We start from the raw sequence: 15,322 nt of genomic DNA, 5'->3' as shown, positions 1-15,322 counted from the left end.
GGAGAAGATGTAGCATATCCTGCAACTTGGATTAAGCCTTTAGAGATCAATTTGGTGTAAAATAACTGGACACCTGACATATTAAATATTCTCTACTGCATTCATTAAGTTGGCTGTTATTTATTTGTCACATCTTCACCATTGTGGTCATAAGGGACAGTTGCAACAGTGTGTTGCAACTGCAAACAAAGTAGTTTACTCAAAATATTTTCCAGTTTTGCACTATTATTCCAGTGCATTGGAATAATATCAATTTTGATATTTAGGTTACCTGCACTGTGAAATACTGATCAGTCTTTATTGGTTATTTTAAATATAATATAAATATAATTTCTAAATTACCTTGATTGTCTGGAGATAATAGTTGCGCAATATTCATAAAAACCTTTTAACTTATCAAACTGATTTTGTAGCCTTATAAAATATTATGAGTCAGCTGAGACCTGTGGAACATCAGTCCCAATGGTTGTCATTATTCATTGGCCTTGAGATGTTAGCTATATTTAGCTTACACATAGTTATTTTACTCTGCATATAACGTACAACTTCCAGGAACTGACAACTGCTACAAATAACAGAATTAAGTTTGTTATGACTCTCATTAGATTATAATACAGACATATTCAACACTTATCAGTTAAACTTTGGTTACTAAAACCTTGTGGATTATTTATAGGTAAAATACTAACATAACAAGAGAAAAGCAGAATTTATATAGGTAGATATGCAAACAGAAGACAATGTTGACTGGATTTGAATCCATGTAACATTCCTGTATGATCTTGTGTTTGAAAACATTTATCTGTCCTTCTCACATGCACCCTGCCAAAGCTGGGAGAAGCTTTGGCAGGGAAAACCTATCAGCAGTTAGGATCTTTAACACTGATAAATAAATGCTGACGGTGTCTAAAACAAGTTTTACTCAGGAGGTTTACAGAGTCAGCACAAGCAGGAGCACATTCCCATCAGGTAGTGTGTGTACAGAGTCTGAGGAGTCTCACAAAGGTAACGGTCATAAACAAAACAGACTAATAATACTGTTATGTAGCTTTTCATTCTGTTAGAGAAGTCATCTGGTGAGGGCTTCACCGGTCTGATATTCAGTTCAATTCAGTTTTATTTATATAGTGCCAATTCACAACATGTCGTCTCAAGGCACTTTACAAAGTCAATTCAATCGAATCATACAGATTTCAAGTCAGGTAAATACATTCCAATTAAACCTAACTATCAAACAGTGCAATCAGATTCAGTTTATTATTCAAATTGGTTAAAAGGTTTTCTATCTAATGAATCCCAGCAGATTGCATCAAGTCAGTGACTTGCAGGATTCACTCCTCCTGGATGAGCATGTAGCGACAGTAGTTTGCATCGACTTTGCAGCAGTCTCTTATACTGAGCATGCATGTAGCGACAGTAGAGAGGAAAACTCCAACATTAATGATAAGAGCTCCTTAAAAAGCTTCCTCTCGGAGAGAAAGACAGCTAGAGAACCTGAGAGAAAACATAGAGTTAAAAACTGAAATAACAGCAAATAACGCAAAATTAGAGAGTAGTATGAGAATGTAACAGCGAGAGTGAAAGTGATCATTAAGTCCTCCAGCGGTCTAAGCCTATATCAGCATAACTACAGAGATAGCTCAGGATAACCTAGGCCACTCTAACTATAAGCTTTAGCAAAAAGGAAAGTTTTAAGCCAAGCCTTAAAAGTAGACAGGGTGTCTGCCTCACGGACTAAAACTAGGAGCTGGTTCCACAGGAGAGGAGCCTGATAATTAAAGGATGTGTCTCCCATTCTACTTCTAGAGGCTCTAGGAACCACCAGTAAACCTGCAGTTTGAGGACGAAGTGCTCTGTTAGGAACGTATGGAACAATCAGATCTCTGATGTATAATGGAGCTAGATCATTAAGGGATTTATATGTGAGAATTTTAAATTCTGTTCTGGATTTAACAAGGAGCCAGTGAAGGGAAGCTAAAATAGGGGAAATATGATCTCTCTTTTTAATTTTTATCAGAACTTTTGCTGCAGCATTTCAGATCAGCTGAATGCCTTTAACCACATTTTGTGGACATCCTGATAGTAAAGAATTAGAATAGTCCAGCCATGAAGTAACTAATGCATGGACTAGTTTTTCAGTGTTACTCTACTACTGGATAGGATATTTCTAATTTTGGGAATATTCCAGAGATAAAAAATGAAATCCTACAAATGGGATTGGGTCTAACATACAAGATGAAGGTTTAGAAGAAGCTAATATGTTTGATAACTCAGGAAGTGCCACAGGATCAAAACAGGCCAAACACAGATCAGTTTCTACAGTTACTTCCAATGTTGTCTCACTTAGTCAGGATGAAGTAATCATATTCGGGAGTATGCCGATGATTTTATTTTTAATAGAATCAATTTTATTTAAAAAGAATCCCATAAAATCATAACTGCTGAGAGCTGTGGGAATGGATGGCTCAACAGAGCTATGACTCTGTGTAAGTTTAGCAACTGTGCTAAAGAGAAACCTAGGATTATTCTTGTTCTCAACTATTAATGATGAGAAATAAGCTGTTCTAGCTTGGCGAGGTGTCTTTTTATACAACAGTAGACTATTTTCCCAGATTAAGTAAGAGTCCTCTAGGTGTGTAGAGCACCATTTTCTCTCCAAATTTCTAACATTGTGCTTTAAAGGAAGCACCGCTGAATTAAACCAGGAATCCAGCCTCCAATGAATAATTACCTTCTTTTTCAAGGTGGTTACATTGTCTAATGCACCACACAGTGAGGAAGTAACACTATGAACAAGAGAATCAATTTGTGAAGGGAAAGAAACAAAATTATTGCCCTCATCTGTGTTTTTCTGTGATAATGGGGAAATTAAAAATGGAACAGATTTTTGAAAGACTATCACAGCATTGTTTGATAATGATCTACTATAATGACATTTTCTTTCAGGTGTGGAGTACTCAGTTAAATTAAACTCAAAGGTTATTAAAAATGGTCAGACAGGACAGGGTTGTGAGGAAATATTGTTGTTTCTTTATACTCAATGCCATATGTCAGCAAAAGGTCCAGAGAATGAAGACAAAGGTGGGTAGGTTTGCTAATGTTTGAGCAAAGCCAATTGAGCCTAAGATAGCAATAAATGCTATATTTAGGCTATCACTTTCAGTGTCAACATGAATGTTAAAACCCACAGCTATAATGACCTTATCTGTATTTAACACTAAATCAGATAAGAAGTCTGGGAACTGATGTAAACATTGAGAATAAGGACCTGGTGGACAGTACAAAACAACAAACAGAAGTGGTTTTAGTGCTTTGCAATTTGGATGAGGAAAACTAAGGATTAAATATTCAAAAGAGTTGGAGCTATTAATTGGTCTGGGACTAATCAAACTGATTGTCACAAATCAAGTCATTAACTAACAAAGTCTTTGAAGGGAGATATCTTGTGTTCAATAAGCCACAATTAATAGTTTTCTTTTTCTTTAAGTCTTAGTTTATTTTTATAAGATTTTCATGGTTTCTTCCTTTTAGATTATTTTTAATCTATTCAATTTTGGCTGTGGGCAAGACATTGTCTTAATAGCAATTTGGAGCATGCCTACTCCATGCCTCTTGACTCCAGAGATCACCTCTGGAGACAAGAGGAAGATTCATAAGACTGTGTTGACTTTAAAATGTGGAGAATGTAATAAACTAATCCAAATTACTCCTAAACTAACATGTAATTTTACAGAGAAAATATTTCATTTTAGGATGTCCCTAAAATTACAGTACTAATTTGCGACAACCAATTAGGTCCCTAGTATCAGAATCTGCCTGTGTTTATTAGATTCATTCTGTTGTTTTCTGGTTAGATGTTTCTAGTTTGTGTTTTCTTATAGAACTTGTTTTCTCCTTGTTCATGTCATTTTTGGTAGTCTCATAGTTTTATTTATTTCTGTTTTCTGTTACCTCCCTGAACTCCCTGCTAATATGTGTTCATTAATCACCCTCCTTCAATCGCCTCTTTTATCTCCCAAACCAGCTGCAACTAATTCTCTCCTTGATTAGCTCCCTCAGTTCATTGGTCCATTCTCCACTTCCCTAATCATTAATACTCTCTGGTTTTCTGTGTTTGTTTCCACTGGTTCCTCCTGTTACTACCCTTTTTCTTGCCTGCCCCATGCCTGTTAACTCCAGACCTTTGTTGCTCCGTGATTCCAGAGCTGTTTGAGTTCACCTTGTAAGTTTTTTTCTTTTTCATTCTTAATTAAATCAATTCAAACCGATTCATGCTCTGCTTTGCATTTGAGTCCTTTAAAAAACACATTCATGGCATCTAGAAAGGATCCTTGGGGCTGACCGTTCCTCCATCCTGGACTGTATAGGTCTAGGGTCAGGAAAAGGGCACCCAAAATCTCTGCAGACCCCACACATCCAGGACATAAAGACCAGTTCTATAGCTCTAAAGAACACTTAACAGTCAGAGTGCCCAGAACGAAGTCAACATTGTCTTCATCTTTTTTAAAAACACTGTATATATTACTGTATACATAAATATTTACCAACCAAAAATATTTCTCAACAATTATTTTTATGTATTTATATTTAAATGTATACCTTGAGAGCAAGGTGGAACCAAAATCAAATTCCTTTTTTGTGTTTTCACAAACTCAGCAAATAAAGCTGACTCTGATTCTGATTTACATCTGCAGTTTAAGTTTTACAATAGCTGAAATGTCAGTCAGTCAGTCATTTTCTACCGCTTCTTCCATAGTGGGTCGCGGGGAAGTCCTGGACTCTGGACAGGTCACCAGTCCATTGCAGGGCAACACAGACACACACAGGACAAACAACCATGCACACACACACTCATTCACACCTAAGAGCAATTTAGAGAGACTAATTAACCTAACAGTCATGTTTTTGAACAGTGGGAGGAAGCTGGAGTACCCGGAGAGAACCCACACATGCATGGGGCGAACATGCAAACTTCATGAAGAAAGACCCCCGGCAGGGAGTGAAACCCAGGACCTTCTTGCTGCAAGGTAACAGTGCTACCAGTGCTGCCAGGATGTTATTTGTACGATGAGAATCTGAGTGACATGTTGTCAGGCTCTCAAGAGGTTACAGATAAAACACTTGCCAGAGAGACTAATACAAATTCAGCTAAAATGAATAAACACAAAAACTAAGGAAATAACTTTTTCTTTTTTTGCAAAATGTAATAGAAAAAAATGAAGTTCCTGTTAAGGTTGTGTTTTAAAATGACTCAAATGCAGAGCAGAGCACGAGATCTGCCGCGAAGTGTAGAGGACCCTTGGGGAACCTGATCTGGAGGTTGGCTGCAAGGAAGCTGGCCGCGGAGCGTGGAGGACCATGCAGCGGCTTAAAAGACCAAGAGATCCCACAACAAACTCCGTAAAGAGGTCAACTGAGAGGGATGAATGGTAACTTAGAGCCATGGTAGAGCTCGGGAGCCTTGGAGCCACAGTGGAGCAATTCTTGGGAGCACCAGAATCCTTGGCAAGGTCCTGCAGAACTGTACTGGACCTCTCGGAGGACTCTTGGGGAGCATCAGAGGAACCCATGATGGAGCCCAGAAGATCTGCGTTGGAGCCCAGAAGATCTGTGTTGGAGCCCAGATGGTTTGTGTTGTAACCCTGATGATCTGCATTGGAGCCCAGATAATCTGTGTTGGAGTCCTTGCCGAGGTGCTGGAGACAGAGACAGAGACGGTTTGTCCTCGAATCCCTCGCGGAGGGAGCAGGAGGTGGCTTGTCCTCGAACTGCTCACAGAACTCAGGAACAGGAGGCGGCTCATCCTCAAACAGTGGAAGGAGGTGCTGAAGCTAAGGTGTCTGACTGGGCCTCAGTGGAAGCAGGTGCTGAAGCTGAGGCGTCTAGCTGGCCCTCAGTGGAAGTGGCTGAAGCTGCAGCATCACAATGACCCTCAGAGAAAACTAAGGCTGAAGTGTCAAGCTGACCCTCAGCGGAAGAGGCTAAAGCGTCAGGAAGACCTTTAGAGGCAGGAGCTGAAGCAGTCAGCTTATGCCAACGTTGCGGCGAGCTGAGGAAGTTGAGGTGAGCAAGGAGCAGTTATCAGCCAGACCCTCAGGGATAGGAGTGTAGATGGATGAGCAGAACAAAGACTGCATTGGAGGCGGAAGTGGTCTGCCATGTATCTCTGCGAATGCTGCATAGTGATCCGACTCAGCTTCTTCCAGCAGTTCGTCCAAGGAAAGAGTAAAGGGAGCCCACACTCGCAATAAGATTTTACAATTCGTAGCTGCACTAAAGCCTTTCAAAGTTGAACAAGGCTGGGCTACTGTGTCGATGTACTCATATTAACATCTCTTTAAATTGTCCATCTGCTCTTCAGAACAAAATCTCTGCTGAGTCCACGTGACTGGTTCCTTCTGTCATGTTTGTGTTTTTAAAAGGACTCAAATGCAGAGCAGAGCATGAATAGGTTTGAATGGATTTATTGAAGAATGGAAAAACACTTACAAGGAGAACTCAAACCCCTCAGACTTACCTTGCTGTCAGAGACTGGTAGATAGCTATGAAAAGTCTCACTAAAGTCTTCCAAGCTGCAGTAGTTACTTGGGGGTAGGGTGTCCTAACTGTTCCCTAAGTTGGAACACACAAATCTTTTGTTTAATAATTTAAACAAGGGTAATTTTGGTGTTTACCTGCAATTAAATCACGTTATTTCCCAGGGATAATAAAAAAAAGATTGGACATTGATATTTGAAACTTTCTTTTGATACATTAAGTATTTTGTATTTTCCATTTTTACCTGACTGAACCTCTATGTGGAGAGGCATGTAGGGAGCGCTAAAAGACATGAGAATAAAAGAAAGTCACCAAAATGAAGATCACACTGAAGGAACTCACACTAACAACACAGTTATAGTCAGACTGAAGCATAATACCAGATCATTGTTATGCAGATTGTTGTTTGGTGTATAATCAGCTTTGGTTGGTTAATATGAGTACTTAACATTAAAGCTTTACAAATTATATATTTAAAAATATTTCCACCATAATAGCAAAAATAGACAGATGGTGTGAGATCCCACGCAATGTGTTCAACATTGCAGTTTCCCACTGAGTTTGACCTGAGTGCAAGCTCAGCTGTTTATCAGGGTCATTTAGTGAAATTGTTTATAAATATTATAGACACTTGCTGCAGTATCATCTTAAAGGTGCACTATTGTCTCACCTAATGGCACCACAGCTACACTACACCACAATACAGTTAAAATATTGCTGTTATTTATAACGCTCAAACTTACCCCTAAGTTTTTCATGCTTTAGAAAAGCTGTATTATACAAACATATCTCACTATTGTGCTTCTGTTTACTGTGGGAAAATGGGGGAAATGTGTTTATTGCATCACATTGTGATGTGGAGAGTAAACAGGATTTGTGTTGATTTCCTTCTCATTGTGTTAATCAGGGGGTTGAGGTCTTTCCCTCCGACTGGTACAGCACAGATGGAAGGACTTGTTCCACTTTATTACCATGAAAAAAAACAAGCATCTGTTTAGTGTTGGATGAAATCAAAAGAGGCACGCCATAATCTGACTGATGATGTTGTGGCCCTCATCCTGATCCATATGTAATCATGTGAGAAGCATTTTGATTCTTGCCTGTCCAAAGCCATAATTTCTCATTTTTCTGTTTGACAAAAGTTGGATCACAGGAGGCAAAGTGAGAGCGGTACTGTCAAACTACTCTGTTCATATGTTTTGGATTTTACCTGTGATTGCCTTTCATAGATTAGGCTTTAGGTCTGCAGTCATCAACTCTGTCTGGCAAATAAAACCAAAAAAATCTACACAAGTCTATTTGATTTACGTTCTAATTATCATATCAAAGTCTGTGAATTTCTAAAAGAACTCACACTTTTAAATATGTCAGTCTCCAAATTCAAGTAAAGGAATAGTTCAGATTTTTAAAGGGGGCTTTGCTTTGAGTATAAGTTTATGTCTCAACATTAAAAATCAAGCTAATGATAAGCCTAAGCAGTGATATAAGACAACTCAAAACTCAAAAATGTTTAATCAGTAAAAACTTGATTGTGAATTTTATAGTAAGTCACCATTTGTGGCTTTGTGGCACAAATGGCTTTTTTCACTTTTTTATGCAGGAAATGGGCAGAGAAGAGAGACATGTAGCAAAACCTCTAAGGTTGGCAGGCAAACGCTGCATGGCTGAACTTCCTTATGGGCTACCCACTCTTTCACTACTCCACACAACATCCCATACTAAATCACTGTTTGCTACAGGCAGGACATTACAAATACTTCCTTGGTTATTTATAGTGGAAGCTGTCTATTGCAACACAATCAAAGTGAAACAGATTTGTAAGCATTAAGCTCTTTTGATGGAAAAAGATTTGCAGACAAATGGGCTTGGCTTGTTCGTTTTCCCATACTTCTCCAAACTGAAAATGCTCTGACTGCATTCTACTGAAGGTTACATGCAGTAAGGTTACATAAATAAGACGGAACCAGCAAGTGACAACAGGAACACTTCAACCCTACTCACCAACTCAGCACTGTGACCTCCTCCCTTATTAGTTCAGAGACCTAACAGCAGTGCTTTAATTTCAACCCCCAGTGCTGCTTTGACGCTTTTATTACATCTATGTGAGGGTATGTCATCTCAGGTCAAGCTTGAAAGTGCTGTGTGAAAGTTGCCGGTGACTGCTGATAAGTCCTGCTCACACAAAACTCTTTAATTCAGTCAAACAACCAATCCTGGTGGAACCAACATACGTTTAGTCTACTATCAGACACATAGGATCTTAACTCTAGGTTTGATTATGTCAAACAGCTAAAAGTAACAGTACAGTTATATTTAATAAATTAGAATATGTGTGCTGATGAGGCTCATTTGTCAGATTAAGAGTACATTTTTAAAATAACCTGTAAGCAGATATTAATCATACTTCACATTAAGCCCACATTTCTGTATTAAAAATGTTTTTATTGGTCTAATGTAAAATTCTATTCTTCTAAGAAATGTAAAATATTCATTAGCTGTAAGACAGAAATCATCATAACAGAAATAAAGGCCTGAAAACATCAGTCTGTGTGTAATTAATCTATATAATGTGTTTCGCTTAGTGAATCCAGTTACTGAAAAAAATGAACTTCTTAATAATTCTGTAATTTATTAAATATGACAGTCTGAGTGCATCCTTCCAAAATCGCTTGCATGACAGTTTAGTGTCAGAAAGTGCTTAACTTAACACAAAAAACAATCATGCATTTCATCAAGAGGATTCATGGTTGCATTTGAACATCCAGGATCCTGACAGCTGCCAGAGACATAAATTAAACTGGCTGGATTGACTGTAGACATGAATTCACTGTTAATGCCAAGAGTTTAAAAAGTTAATACTGCTTTGCATAAATGGCTCTCTGTTTGAGAGGAGCGTGGGTGGCCACCTTCTAGCAGATGGCAGCGGCAGATGTGACGTATAATGGACGAATCTGGGCATGTTCCCCCACCTCACACCCATGCAAGTCAGTTAGACTTAAATACAGTCCAAGCCAAGCAAAGAAACAGCAAGGACATTTCTTTATTGCTGTTAAAAACTCAAAAAACATTCAGCTTGGATAATAAACAATACATTTGAAAAGATATCCATTTCAGATTAGGATTGTAGTTGTTCTATGTCTGTTTTCCTGTTTAGGATATTTATGAGCTTTATTTGTGAAAGAATGTTAAATTTTCAGAAAGTCAGGCCTTAAAATAGAGGAAAGTAAATAAAACTTAATATTTACTTGCAAGTTCTTGACTTGCAAACCAGTGGCCTGAACACATTAGTGAAGCTCTGCAGTTTTCTTCTGTAAAGCTTACTCCATGCCTTTACTTTCAACCAATCTAGTAATTTTCTTTTACGCTAATTTAACTAAAATAATAAATGTTACTCGATTGACTTGAACAGTCTAACCTTTCTGTTTCTTGAGTCAACAATAAAAACCTTAATTTAACATTTTTTACAGTCTGGTTTTATACAAGCAACTAATTATTTTCCGTTTTTTCTGTGATATATAGAAAAAAAAATTTGGGATGGAGCTTTATCAGCACAACTACAATAATATATACAAAAATAACAACCACAGTTTCTACAATCATTGCTACAAAATACACATTTTAGTATACCGTAGATCAGGAAATTCTTTTCAGAAAGAAATAAAAGGTTAAAATATATAGAATGGCTGTAATGTGGTTATGACTAGTAAGCATACAAGACTGTAGCAGATGTCAGTAAGATGTTTTATATGTAACATTTTGATCTAAAAATACCTGCCTCATCTGTAGAGTTAGCTATAGAGTAGAGAATCATTAAATATCTTATTAGAGAATGGAAAGATTATGCCATCTAAGTTCCCAAGGGACAGTTGTATAGCAGGATACATTTAAAGGGCAACACACTGTTCACCAGAGAAGCAACTTAGAGGCCAAAAACAATGCTGATGGAGCTTCTTCAGATACATGATTATCTGTCCATAGGGCACCTATAGGATGGGGCGAATGGAAGAATAGTCAGAAGAAAGTTATTACATAAAGAAAATATAAGGCAGACCATTTCTAATTTACTAGAAGCAAATAGGAGGTGCAGGAACAAAATGTGGAAGAGGCAGTTGCTGTGTAGAGAAGACTACTATTGAACTTTTGGTCCATTAAAGGGATAGTTTGGATATTTTAAAGTTAAAATCTGTAGTAGAAAGATATCATATTTCCATGAGTTTGCAGAAAGATAAGTAAGTCCACAGAGTGGTGGAACACTCAGCTAGTTCGTTTTAGGTAATTTTAAAACAACTCAAAGACAAAATGTTAATAATCCATGGAATACAAAGATAAGTGGACATTATTATAACTGTCTCACAAGACACCATTGTTGAGTTCATTGCTGTTAGATGAACAACTTATGGAAGGTGCTGGCAGCATTATGGTGTGGGAACATTTATAATTGCAAGGGAAAAGGAAATTGCTCAAAACCTAAGGAAAGGTGGAGGGCTCAAATTGTAAAGTAAACATTGTGGGAAACCTGTTGGAATCCTCTAGAAATATGAGACTAAGACAGCAGACTGAAGGCACACATCTCAGTGACTACTTCTGCCAACCTTATGGCACTTAGCAGACTTTCTGCATTATTTGCTGCAAAAGGCAGGTCCACAAATTATTCATACTCAAACACAAATTATTTTGGGGGCTGAATAGTTTGGCACATGTTTTCTGTGTGCTTTTATCATATATCTTGACAATATGTACCTTTAAAGTGGTAGTAAGTTTTGTAAACTTAAAAATGCTACCCCAAAAATCCTTTGAAACAACAAAACAAAGATAATCTAAAGGAGGATGAATACTGCAATCCACTGCATAAAGTCAATCATTAGGTCCTTGTCATCAGCGTTCTATGAGAATCCCAAAGGGTTCATAGTCCAATTGGGAGTGTTGTGGGTTTGTTTATTTTCCATAAAATTACTTGAATCAAGCTTTTCTAATGTACAGTCCTGGTACCACTCACAGTTTTATTGGCCTGTGAAAAAGTCTAAGACTGGAAAAAATGAGTAACCTTCACCACTTCCCAATCCCTGAGGGATTTTCACTCCTTAGATCTGACTGCTTTTGTTTTGTTGGGCTCAATGCACTTAAATATGAGGTAAAAGACATTATTGGTGTGGTGTGTTTTACTGGTGGTGATTCAATAACCAAAAGCCTTTAAAACTCTTCAGGGGTGAATCCTTTCAGGAAATGTTTTACTCATAAATGTTTCTAATGCAAGGCTATTAACATGTTTTAACCTTCATCGTGCAACAAAGATTTTTAAATCATGAAATTTGTCTGGAAGCAATGTTGTGCAAAGTGATAAAGCAGAATACATTTTCTTTTCCTCTTTGCCAGATTACCTAAAAAAAAATTAAATAAAACCTTGAGAAACGTAAAAAAAATACATGATCAACTTATTTTTTCAGTTTCCTCTTTCCCACTAAACAAACCTGTCATGTTCAGGGCCATACCTTTAACAAAACCCACCTCACATCCAGGACAGACAGTTCCTATAAGCATGGTGCCCAAAACATAGCTGAGGAAAGGAAAATTGGCCATTGTATTGCAGTTGTATTATTTCCTTAGTGTTTCAAAAGGGGATTAATGTATCCTGGTGTTGCTGTATTGTTCTTATTAGTGACTGATAACGACTTTAAAGCTGAATTGTAAATTATGCTTCCCAATGTGAGGAAATACAGGCGAGGGTCCCTGGCTCCTGTTTTCCTGTAGTCGCAAGGTTATGGGAAGCAGATAGTCTGGAAGCAAATGGGTTTTGTTGGGAAAGTTTGGAAAAACTCAAATTAACTGGCTGGATTTCACCAGGTCAGCCCTGACCTTCTATAGTATGGAAGACAAACAGTCTTACAATAATTACTGACTGTTTTTATGTGGCTTTTCCCACAGTTTGTGTATACAAAACAAATTATCAACCCATCCATTGTCAATACCTGCTTGTTTTCTGTTTTTAGTTAGTAAGTTAATTAGTTAGTTAGCTAGCTATCCTTCCTACAAATACAGCTGTTTCCTCAGTTTGTCTGTCCCTTTTCATTGTTTAGTCATATCTTCATTTAATGGTTGAATTTATTCATTTGAAAACAATTAATTCACTTGTAGGTGGGAGTTAATCCTTTCTTTCCTTGCATTTTTGAGTTTTTCTCTAACATTATGTATGACAAGTGCTGTACAAGTGAAACCAAGTCAACTGACAAAACTAAATCACGCTACTCAAAGTCTTCTATCCAACAAGAGCACAATAAAACAGCCACACTGACTGAGCCAGGATGTTAAAATGCCATTTAGAATGGCCTCTTTTGTTAATGTACATAAAACTAGTTACTCTGGTTTCTGAATACCATGCAACAACATACATTTGCCACGTTACTGTTTGCTGCAGCTGCTTCCCAGTATTGTGGTGCCCCGGTTACCGAGCACAATGTGCGGACAGCCAGACACAGTGGGTCAGTGGCTGCCTGGCCTCGAGTGGAGAGTCGTGGGAGGTCCAGAGTCCCTGGTTCTGTTTTTGGACACATAATCACAAACAGGAAGTCACTGCAAACCAGTCACACAGCGCCACTTCCTCCCTTTGTTTACAGAGTGGGGTTGAATTAGAGTCCCAAAGACAAAGTTTTGCCAGTGTTTTGTTGCCCCAGCTCCATTTTACCCCCGCTGTTGAAACTCTTTGTCCCTCAACTCAAACTTTTGTCTGTGATAGTAACTCTTTTTTTTTCTCCAATATGAGAGCACTAATATTTTGTCATTAATAAATCAAGAATTAGAATAGGAATTAGTACATTATTGTCCCAATTCTTACATTTTTCTGCGCAAATGAAAACAGGACATTGTCCAGAATAGAAATTAGAATTCTCCATCTCACATATAAAGCCCTTAATAATCAAACTCTTTCATACATCAGAGATCTGATTGTTCCATATGTTCTTAACAGAGTACTGCATTCTCAGGCTGCTGGGCTACTGGTGGCTTTTAGAGTCTCTGGAAGTAGAATGAGAGGCAGATCATTAAGATATCAGGCTCCTCTCCTGTGGAACCAGCTCACAGTTTAAGTCTGTGAGGCAGACACCCATGTCTACTTAGGATGTTGGATAATGATAACCTTTCTTCACTCTCCTACATTCTCCTACTACGCTCCAATTTAGTATTATTTTCTGTTATTTCAACTTTTAACTTGATATTCTCTCTCTGTTTGTTTCACTTCCTAGAAGCAACACCTGGCATGGATCTGTGTTTAGTTGTGACACTTTCCTGGGGGGGGCATTAACTGAGCTGCTGCTGCCAACAACTTCATGTTCCCCTTCTACAGATCATACACTTGGTCCTGTCTTTCAGTGTTTAATCCTGTCTCTCTCCTAGACATAGGTGTTGGCTTTAACTGTGACTAACTGTATGTGCTTTCTTTCATTCTATAGACTTGAAAACTGGCTCAGAGCTTATTTGCTTACCTATATTTTTTCTCCTTAATGAAGCCACTAAATTGTGTTGCTGAAAGTTTTTCAGTGTTTTATTTTTTTTAGATTTTGGTTATTTTATGTCACTTCTTTTTTATCCAGTTCTTGTGTCCATTATGACAGCATGTTGTACAGTTATTGTTATTTATAATGAAAAAAATGGACAAGTGGGCAAAAGAAGAAGTGGCAGGCCTAAAAAGCAGACGAACAGCCTGGGAAAGTCATGTTTTTATGCATTAGAAGTAAAATACTCCAAACATCTAACAGGACCAGAGAGATCCAAAACTGGCTCATTTCTTGAATGCTGGAGTCTTTTTATGTTGGAATCACTCATTGGTCAAAGTGCCATGGCGCACCAAACAAGAGTATATCCCTCTGAACATGGTTAAGTGCAATAACTATATGATTAACAAAGGACATCAGATTTGTGGTGTGCATGACACTCATCTGAGCTGTGGACCTGTCTGTTGTGTTTTTGGTTTTTGTTTAATTATCTTTATCAAACCTCTGAGGCCTCACCAGTACATTTGTATCTTTACTGAGATTAAGTAACACTCATATGGTTATATTTACTAATTATGGCCTCTGAAAGCAATTGGTTGCTTGGATTTGATTTAGGGTGTTAAAATAAAGGGGTTGGATATGAATGCAAAAAAAAAAACATATTTGGATCATTTATTTCTGTGGACTTGTCTGCAGATTTAGAGATGGAAAACAAAAAAAGCTCACTGGGAAGATCAGTTTATTTTATATCCAGGAGCCCTCTCTAGAAACTACAAAAACATTTGACACAAGAATCAGTTCAGAGCTTCACATCAAAGATTTATTTCTACAAATAATGCATTTATCTTATTGCTGATTAGTCCAATATACTGTTACAGGCAAGGAACCCCATCCCGTTGTTCCCTAAATATTAGATAATTACAGTATAAAGCTATCACTATTTCTGCATACCACCCTGTGTTAACTTTCTGTGCTCTGTCTGCTGTGAAAACATCCTATTGTTTGCATTGTGTGAAGTATCAGGCATTATGTGAAAATCCTATTTTGGGAGGACCTTGTAGATTAATGGAAAAAGTAATATCAGAAGCTGTGTTTTTAGGATGAAAAGGCATCCCAGGGGGATTAAGTGTTACTTAAAATGTTGGTTTCCCAACATAAGAAAAGAAAAGAAAACATTAGACAACATTAGGACAGAATTGCAGTGTGTGAAGGAGTTTGGGAAGTATGTGGCCTTTCCCTTGTGTGGATTTTCCCAAGGGAGCATAATCCCACTTTGCCTCCACTGCTTCCTCCATCATTCG

Source organism: Girardinichthys multiradiatus, chromosome 12 (assembly GCF_021462225.1).
Source record: "Girardinichthys multiradiatus isolate DD_20200921_A chromosome 12, DD_fGirMul_XY1, whole genome shotgun sequence".
Lineage (NCBI taxonomy): Eukaryota > Metazoa > Chordata > Actinopteri > Cyprinodontiformes > Goodeidae > Girardinichthys > Girardinichthys multiradiatus.
The sequence above is the reverse complement of the archived record's forward strand: the minus strand, read 5'-3'. Positions refer to the sequence as shown.